Here is a 10,639-nt window from a genome sequence, read left to right on the forward strand (position 1 = left end):
GGCACCCTTCCTATTTAATAGGACCCACTGTTAGAGATGGATTTAATGTAAATAAGGGCCTAAAATCCTATGTGTCACAAAAAAAATAAGACCTTCACCCTCTATTGGAGAAGCTCTAAGCATTTGCACATGCACCATAATAAATTGTTGTATTTAGTGCCTTAGATACAAGTGTTAGTCTGGTATGGGCCTGATCCCTTTAAAGCCCATGTAATAAACTTTTGTTGCACCAAAATTTGGGCATCATGAGAATAACAAGAAAACCTATTTTCTTTTGTTGGCAAGAAAAACTCATGTAATAGAGAGAGAAAGGGACGTACCAAAAGGGGGATAGAGTTCTTGAGAGGGGATTAAGAGAAATACCTTATAACCTTATTTAATTGTAGTGGAATCATTTCGTTGTCTTCGCAAGTGGATGTAGATCATCTTGATCGAACCACTATAAATCCATGTGTTATGTGTGCTTGATTTTACTCTGATTTCATTTCCATTTTCAATTGTTGATTGATTGTGCTAGATTGTGCCATTTGTTATAACAAATTGGTATCAGAGCTCCAGGTGGGAGCGGTCTAGGACGGCGGCAGAGTATGAGATTGAGAAATTTGATAGAAAGCATGATTTCAATTTATGGAGGCTAAAGATGAGGGATGTTTTGGTACAACAAGTTTGGTGAAAACTTTGAGGGAAAAACGGGTCTAGGAAAAACATTGAAGGATGAGGAAAATGATATATGAACTCATGGAGAACGCACATGGATTCATTTTATTGTATTTGAGCAATGAGGTCTTGAGAGAAGTGGCGACAAAAATGATTCCGGATGGGCCATGGAACAAATTGGATAAAAGGTGTATGACTAAACCCGTAACTAATCGTTTATATCTTAAGAAGAAATTACATACTCTTAGAATGCATGAAGAAATGTCTAGTATAGATCATATTGATGATTATAATAAAATTCTCTTAGATTTGGCAAATATTGATGCAAAATTGAATATGAAGAACAAGCATTTGGTTTGATTTGTTCCTAACCACCATCTTATGATAATTATATTGATATCCCGTAATTTATGGAAAAACCACAGTTTCCATGGAAGACGTTAAAGAGGCTTTGAACTCTAAAGAGTTAAAGAAGACGGGTATTGATGGTAAATATAATTCGGGAGATGAGTTGCTTCTAATAGGAAGAGGAAACTAAAAGTGTGGATTCGATAGGCGTAGATCAAAGTCAGGGTCTAAATCTAAATCCGGTAAATTCTATTGCTTTCATTGTAAGGAACAAGGTAACTTCAAGAAGGATTGTCCAAAAAGGAAGAATGTTGAGAAGAATACTAATCTAGGCACCACAACAAATATTGAAGTAGAAAGTGATGATGGAACGCTTCTCACGATTAATACCGAAAGCTCAAAAAATGGGTGGATTCTTGATTTGGGGTGTACTTTTCATATGTGTCCTCAAAGAGAGTGGTTTACGACTTATCAAGCTATAAAAGGTGGTAAAGTTCTTATGGGAAACAATGTCACTTGTAAAGTGGTGGGTGTAGGCAAAATTCAAATTAAGATATAGGACGGTATGGTGAACACTTTAACTAAGGTTAGGCATGTTCCGGACGTGAGAACAAATCTGATTTCTTTGGTACACTTGTGCTACTCAGGGAGTTACTTCTAACTCCATCTTTGTTAATTTATTCTTAGGTTGTTTACAATCAGCTGATGTGTTGAGGTAGATTAAACGTTTTGAGGTAGCTCATGCGTGCAAGAACCAAGGAACGAATCAGCTGATTTGAGAATATGAAATGAAGACTCCATTTCTATACCATTAGCCTCCACTAAGTGTTAGACTATCTAGAAGGAGAAGTGCTTTTGAACATAAAGAGTCCTCTCCATCCTAGTTAGCTCTGGCTATCATGAGACACTATACTTATCGGCATCCTCGCCAACTCACATCTAATCCAATTCTTAAAATAGATATCTTGCAACAAAAAAAAAAAAACATCGAACTTAAACTGAAAACCAATTTCGATTCACGGATTATAAGTTTATTTATGAAAAATTTACCGAAATACCCCTCATCTCGGCTGACTCGTATCGGCTTGATCTCGGCCGATTCAAGTGATATTTCCGTCACCTTTCCGACTCGGAGAAATTAGCTGTTTCGTTATATCATGGGATGAAAACAGAATTTTCGACGAAATCTCGATCATCTTGGCTAGAATGACTACACTGATCCAGACCCGATCCTTGATATGTTGGATTTCAAAATTCGCATCCACGTCCAACTTATTAGAAAACTTTCCAGGCACTTACCCGCAAAAAATACGGAGGATCCCGAATAAATCTGCAGAGTCCGTGCCAGATACTCACCCCTAAGTTATGGGATCAAGAATTTTTGCCCCAAAATTATTGGCCCATTTACTTTGTTTGCAAAATCTAAACAAGAAGCATGTTTTGGAGCCCACTACGAGCGTATGAAAAAGCAATTTCATTCTAGACTTCCAGTATTTCACCTTTACTCTTTTGGTAGCGGAAAAAAAACCCAATTTCATCTCTGTTTGTTAAGGATCGAGCAAGAGAGAGGAGAGCATAAACGCGGAAGCATAAAAGACTACATTGATAATAATTCGGTGTATCTTTCTTATTAATTCTCTAGCTATTTATACAATCACAAGACTTGACTCTCAAGATAATTCCCAATATAACTCTCACAATCTAAATACATATCTCCTAAATATAGACTCTCATATATTATTTCCTAATAATTGCTCACAGGAATGTGTTAAGAGGATCAAAGATGACGAAAGTGGCCAAAACAGTACTTCATTACTGACAAATACTAGTCAAAGAGAGCTTGCTTCTGAGGCATCATCTTTCTGTTCATGGTCATGTTGATTCAAAATGTTTGGTAGTCCGAAATCCATCAAGGTTACCAAGTCTGGGTCTAGTTGGATCAATATTATCTTATACAATTATGATGAATCTTAATATTGGTGAGAATTGATTTTAATGAATTTTGTAGAATGGTTTCATAGTAACTTCACAATAAAAAGTGGGTTCTTCTCTTTGTACATTTTCCAGCTATAGGTCTATTTTTTTCCAGGCTACCCCAAATTAAAAGGTGCTAAAAACTACTTTCATATTAGACATGGCAGGAAATTCAGTTTCCTTATTCTGAATTAGATCTTACTTCTTCCTGGTAGATTAATGCTCGATGACTTCTTGCTGGGGGATACAGGTACTAAAACCTTTTAGTAGTTTAGATTTTAGATGGTTTATACTTTAGCCGCCTAAGGTAATTTGTCCCAAATCGTGCAGATAAGATATTGAAGTTCCATATGTAATCTCCAAAACTGGAACCAGTGCCACAAAATATGATTGAACTTTGGGCCATATATATAGGTACGTAGGCAGCCCTACAAAACGGAGGGTGCAGTCCCAAAAAAGATTTGTCTTATATTATATGGGTACGTTGGCAGCCGAACACACGTAAGGTGCAGTCCCAATTTTTTAATTTTTTTCTTCAATGCATGCGATGACTCGCACTTTGGGCTAGAGTTTCAGGTTGCGCAGTTTGTAAAGTTTAAACTTAACCCTGTTGGTCTTAATTTGTACGTCCTAGTTGGATTTCCAGTGCAGCATCTTTCAAAGAAAGATGGGAAATTATCTCCCCCGTAGTGAATATATTTTCTGCCACTGGTAAGTTTCGCCATTGATAATGGAGAAAAAGCCGCACGATTGATAAAACATAAGGAACGTTCTTAGGAACATGATGTTTTTAGTTGAACCAATTGACGCATGTTTGTGATAAGCGTCACGTCAGTCAATCGAAGGTGTAACAAAGATTTTTAGTAGTGAGGAGCAATATAAGCCGGAGGTTGTGGTGATGCCTAAACATATTTAGGGGTATATTCAATGTAGTCAGTATCGGCCGATATATCTGGGATATTTCGGATATCGGCCCAGAACGATACGAAAAGAAGGATATCGGGGATACGATATTCGCCCGATAATATCGGCCGTATCGGTCGAATATCGGCCGTTTCGGTCAAATATCGTCCGTATCGGTCGATACGAAGTTTTCCTACATTTCCAGATATGAGACGGTATTGGTCGTTTTCTATAAAGTTTAAGGGTAATTTTGGCGAAGAAAGTCTTCCGGGTGGTAGTAGAGGTGCATGTAGCTCTCGAAGCAAGTCTACTAAAGTTACTCTTGTTTTTTTGATAAAATTGATGTTATCTATTATATCTTATCCGAAAATGTGTGGACAAATGTTTAATATAAAATTATAGTCTCTAAATCTAAAACCGATATTTCAACGATAATATCCCCGATATAAAATCGTACCAGTGTATCGGTCCCGGCTGAGATGAACCGATATCCGATATTAACTACATTGGGTATATTGATGTGATGATTATTTAGAGATAAATGACATATACGACGGCTACATCAATCCTCCTAAACAGATGTTTCTTCATTGTGTTAGGAAATAGAAATTCCAAGCGTGTAAACGCTATGTGTGACTGATCAGTGTGTGAAATGTGTGTGTGTAACTGTCAGGTGTCAGTTTGTAGTTGGTGTGTGATAGGCTGTGTTGGATTGGTTACATGCTTAACCAGTCATTCATTTCAGGGGTTTCTATTGTGTGAATTCCTAGAAAGTCTGTAAGAGAAAATCAATTGAATAGAAATCAAAATTATCTTGAACCTGTAGAGATTGTCTAACGACATTTACTCTCTCAACATGGTATCATATACTGAATCACAACTCTAATTTCATTCTTCCTTTTTCAAATTTGTTCTCAATGACAATATCTGATAAACACATCCTCTCACCATCAAACCCCCATCCAAATTATCTGCAACCAACTATACTTTATAAAAATCTCAACTGCCACTAGTGGAAAAGAGGCTATTTGAGTCATAATGTAACGACATAAAAACCTAATGTCTCAAAACCACCATACTCCGAACGCGTCGTTGTCTAAAGTCAAGTCGTCGTTATAGTTTGACTTTAGTTGACTTCTAGAACGACACAAATGATTTTGTTGCTGAATAAAGTCAAGTCATCATAGTGATTAGACTTTAGTTGACTTTTACAACGACTGTTGGTTTTGTTTCACTACTAGATACATTTTTGGCGCGAAGATTTCCGCCATTTTGTGCGGTTAAATATAATTTTTTTGTTGGAACGGCTAAGATGAAACAAGTGTCCCTCGTTATTACCGAGTCCTGCTAATGGGAGAGAAAGAATGGATTTGAGGAGGGAAGGATTTTGGGAAGGAAATCCTTACTTTTAGGGGAGGGATTGACTTTCTAAAACATGGGTGAAATGTCTAAAATATCCTAGTTAATTTCACTAACCAAACAGGTACCTAACTATTTAATCAAAAACACACTAGAGCAGTTCGTGGATGAGTATCGCAACCACATGTTCGTGTGAGAATTACCATCACAGAACGCGAAAAAATATGAACACGAAAGGCATAAACCAACAAACACTAAACATCCTAACCCACCATTGAAATAAGATGATCCAAAACTTATAGTTAAAGTTCTCTCTTAATTGATCTCATAAATTTGTGATACATACAGTAATAGAAGATCAAAAATAAGCAACAATTAACAAACGGACTAATAAAACCTTTATTCTTTTTTGAAGTTCCGAAACTTTGTTGTTGTTGATCATAAGTTTTTTGATGGGACGATTTTTTCTCTGTGTACTTGGTGTTGGAGTAGTTGAGATGATATTGAACTTGCGTGAGAATCATGTTGTTTGAGATTGAGGATTGGTTGTTGATATTTGAAAGACTTGGAGCTTTGATGGGCTTGGTACATTGGAGATTTTTTTTGAGCTTGAGTGTCTTTCGTCTTGTAAAGATGATGCTTCGTGGATTGTTGACGTTGGAGATGTAATGAACTATCGTGTGTGGTTTCTAAAAGATAACTTCCATTTCGCGTACTCCATTGTTGTTGAGGATTCTTGTTATTCATGAGTGAGCGTCTTTTTTAAAAATGATTTTGACCTAGAAGATAAAGAACATGAAATATTTTTTTGGTAATCCATAGTTGTCTCTGTTCTTTACTAGTGTGGTTGAATCCTTGAGAAAGCATTGGATGTTCGAGTTGTTTCTTCAAGTCTTTCTTCTTTGTTAGCTTTGATAGTAACCGTTGGTGCTGATTATTTTCTTCCAAGTTCCATGTTCTTCGTTTGTGTATGAGGTTGATTCCAATTCATGCGATATGATGGCTTTGCCTCTGTCCTTCATTCTTATGTTGCCTCTGCCTCATCTTTTCTTCTCATGCGGTGGTATAATTGCTCCAAGTTGTGGATGCAAAATAATTAAGCGAAATAATCGCATACTCCTTTGGTTATGTCATCCTATTTATCCTGCCTCGGCTTCCTGCATAGTATTGATTCTTTCGTGTTTTACCATGTGATACTATTCTATACTTACAAAAATTCGGAAAATGCTTGGGAAATTATAACGTTTATGTGATGGTTATGCCATGAAATGTGTATGCGATGCTTATGCCATGAAATTCTTTATGCAATGCTTTCATGATGAGAGTGTGATGCTTATATGATGAGAATACTTATCTATTATTTATGGATTGTGTAGATAATGTTTGTGTTACTTAGCTTATTTTGCCGCGCTAATGTAGATGTTACTTCAAATTTCTTCCATTCTTCATTTCTTTGGCTATGTCTTTAGTATATGTGTTCCTCTTCGCGCACTTATTGTTCCTCGCATGCTCATTGGATTGTTCTTCATATTCCGCACCTTTGTTATTTTTCCATCTTTAGTTCATTGTATCGTATTGTATTAGTGCCTCTCTTCCTTATTCTTGCACTATTAGTATCGCATAATAATATTATAATCACAATATGTAGGTCTTTCTGTTTCTTGTGTGGTCTTATTTCGCCTCCCTATATAGAGGTCTTATTTTTCCTCTATTTGGTTTGGCGGAAAAATCGCAGGAGGTCTTTACATTTTCATGTAATGACCCATTGATATTGCCTTATCATCTTCTTGTATCATTTCCTCTGCAGGTTTTATTGATGTGCAAATACGACAAGCCTGGTACTCCCGTGAGTAAAAAACCTCGTGATATTTACGTCTTTGACACAATTCATCTCCCTAATGGAGGGTTCCGTCCTTTATATTCCCCCTAACTGTCCCTTCAAGTAAGCTTACCCCTACCGGGTTAAGGTGGGCTCCTTCCATCCAGGGATGCAACAATCAGTTGTTTTCGCGGCCTTTTATCCCTCCAACGATATGGTTTATGGTTACAAGACCACACCCTTAGTGGGGTTTCTTTGGACTGAGTGCATCATAGTAAAGACTTGTCAAGAGCGTCCAGATTCCCCAGGAAATCTTGACTCAGGATTCAGGGTCTGTGTAGCTTTCACCTGAGTCATGCTAATAGGTTTTCCCCAAAAATATGATACAACATTTTTCTTTCTTTTGGGATATCACCTACTTCATCTTCTCAGCATCGGGCAATTCACTTTTACCTTCATCTTCGCATTAATTTGGTGTTATTCTTCTCCTTTGGTGCGGTTTTCCTAGTGAGTTTATAATGAAATCCATTATTGATTCCTTATGGTTGCTTTTATGCGATGTACTTTTCTTTGAAACTTCCATTGATGTTGCTTTATCACCGCTCTCCTTTTTCTGTTCTTCTTTGAACGACTATTTGTATATAAATTGACTGCTCCATTGTAGTTTCCTTTATACCCTTCCATTTTTGCTATTGTCTCTTTTTTCTTTGTTGGACTGCTCATTCTCCATGACTTATTTTGGTTTTGCCGAGTGTTCTGTTATCTCTTTATCCATTTTTATCTTTTACCAATGATTCGATCTCCTTTTTCTCTAAATCCTCTTCATGCTGGGTGGTTGCATCTCAATATGGACTTTATTGGTTGATGCTTGGTTCTGTCTGTAGCTGCCTCAAGTATGCTGGTTCGTTCTCGACCATGTGCATCTTTATTTCTTTTGGGACATCATCTCCTTCTTCTATCCTTCGTGACAGTTGCTTACAATGAAAGCTAAGATAGCTTAGTAACAAAGAATTCAATATTCACCGTTAGATGAAATCCTGATTTAAGATTCAAGCTATGTCTGCTTAGTAATAAAGCAATCAATCTCCACCGTAGATGGTCTTAGCTTGTTACACACGAATAAAATATACCTTCATTTAGATATGGGTAACCGTACCTAAACGTGTATATTGATTTGTTTCAATAACAGTTAACTGAAGTTCGCTATCCTAACACTTTTGTCTTATCCATATTCATCTAACAGTTCCAGATCAAATATGATGATCAATCAATCATGAAAGATAATCAAATGAATCTAATTGTGTTTCAAATAGAGTTGTTCAATTTTTCACAATCTCATTAAAATATATATGAACAAACTAAAACAAAATCGGATTGATTCTTAATTGTACAAAGTACTTATACAAGAATCAATTCAATGAACATTAAGCCACGGTTTGCAAAGATTGCATTCCTTAATTCATAAATGTTTTAGTTCATGAGTATGAAAATCGTACTTAACCGATTTTAGAACTTAACCACTGTATTCGCAAACCAGGTATGTAAACAACAGCTCTGGACCTTCGTCTTGTCCATCCATTCGCAAACCAGGTATGCAAACAGTGGTCCGGACCTAACCAGGTGAAACCGTTCACATACTATGTATGGAAACAAGGTTCCCAGACCTTTACATATAAAACCGTTCGCATACTATGTACGCAAATAAGGTTCCCGGACCTGAATTATAACAATACCGTTCGCATACTAGGTTATGATATCTCTTGACTGGCACTTTGGTTTAAATCAGGTGAGTTGCCTTCATTTTGCTATTTACAGTCCCCTGAATTCTATCACGTCCATGAATATTCTTCTTCATTTGTTTTCTTCCTTCTCGTCCGATAGTCTTTCCCATCACTTTGGTCCTTATATGTACTTATGCTGTGCTAGCTGCAAACAACAGATCAACAAGCAATGATTATATAGACCCCTATAATGGAGCCTTTCATATTCCTTCCTTTCTGGTTTCTGTCGAGTACTTTCTGCTGCTTTTTACAGGCTTTTCTTTTGAATTTCATCTTGTATTCATCTTTGCTAGTAGCATCATTTCTTTAGCTATTAGGTATTGAACTCCATGCCTCTTTGCATTCGTTGCTTTGCTGGAGGTCCAGTTTTGTGGCTTCGACGTCACCTCATGTCTATAAGTTAACGTCGCGTTTCATTGATATATTCCCTTACTGCATCACATTGGTACATCGCCCTACAGTTTGTCTTTGTGCTGTTGGTTTTCGACATCTAAGGTTGTTTAAGCTTCGTGCGTTATTTCGTCTTTGGCTTTCTTTCTTCTTTGCATATTTTTCTTCGCGTTGGAGCTTTTGATTCGTTCTTGAATTGTCTGGGATTTGTTGCGGATTCTTTCGCGCTGTAACAATATTTTTTCTTTCACCCGCAAAATGTTTTCCTATACTAACTTCTTTGCCTGCCAATTTCTCCGCGCTGTTGAGTTGAGTTCTCTTGTGCGAATTTGTTGCACTCTTCAATACTTTTCCTGCGTTATAGATAACATATATTTCTCCCACATAATCACTAGGTGCGTATTTCTTCGCTCCTAGTTCATATTTCCTGAATATTTGACCGCATCATTCTTTTATCTTGGAAGAATCTGGAGCCGTTTACTTTCGCACTGGAATTGTTGTGATGATTTCTTCTCGTTGTTCTCTTCTTTTCCCTGAATTTTCCTGCCTTACACGATAATTTCGCTCTTAACAACAGATCGATTTCAGTTAGCAATACACAATAAGGAGATGGAATATAGCTGGCAGTTCATAAACTTCGCTCTTTGGAAAAATCCCCAAATCGATTGAGAATTTTGACATTTTCAATACTTTTGAAATCTGATGATTGAGTTTGTAAAACAAGTTTTGTTGTTTGTAAATCTGTAGATAAACTGGTTTTAGATCCAAATCTTTGTTAGGCAGGATCAATTTTAATTAAGAAAAGGTTATGGGTTTTGAAAAGTTCTTTTTCTAAAGTTTTGTATAAATCATCAGATTAAAAGATTTCACAGGTAAGATTGAAAGAATTAGAAGATGATTTTTCCTTTGAGTATCGATATAGACTCCTTTAATTTTTGCTTCTGCGTCATTCTTCAAAACCTGCCGTTGGTGCTACCTTAACATCATTGTGTGTGCCCTATTTTTGTTTCCTTGAATTGTAGGTGCTGTTTGGTATCTGAAGAGAGAAAATAACCGTCTAAATTATATATTGACCTTGAAGCTTGTACATCCAGTGACTCCAACTCTAACAATAGCTAATTTCTTTGAATCTTCTTCAATCTAGCAAGTAGCAAGTAGTGTTTCTAGCGCTGAAATGTAGTTGCAGGAATTCTCATAAGTAACACCCCTTCATATTTTCCATAAATCTAAACATATTTATCATAAAAAAAAAGGTAAAATGGCTAAAATTGTAAAGATGGACACAAGGATTTTTTACATGGTTCGATCATTGTGATCTACATCCATTATTCTTCACTATGATTATTGGAATTACATCAATATTATATTTAGAATCTCCATTAATAGGTTTCTGATAGAGCTCCAGAAC

Source organism: Papaver somniferum, chromosome 5 (genome assembly GCF_003573695.1).
Source record: "Papaver somniferum cultivar HN1 chromosome 5, ASM357369v1, whole genome shotgun sequence".
NCBI classification, from domain to species: Eukaryota; Viridiplantae; Streptophyta; class Magnoliopsida; order Ranunculales; family Papaveraceae; genus Papaver; species Papaver somniferum.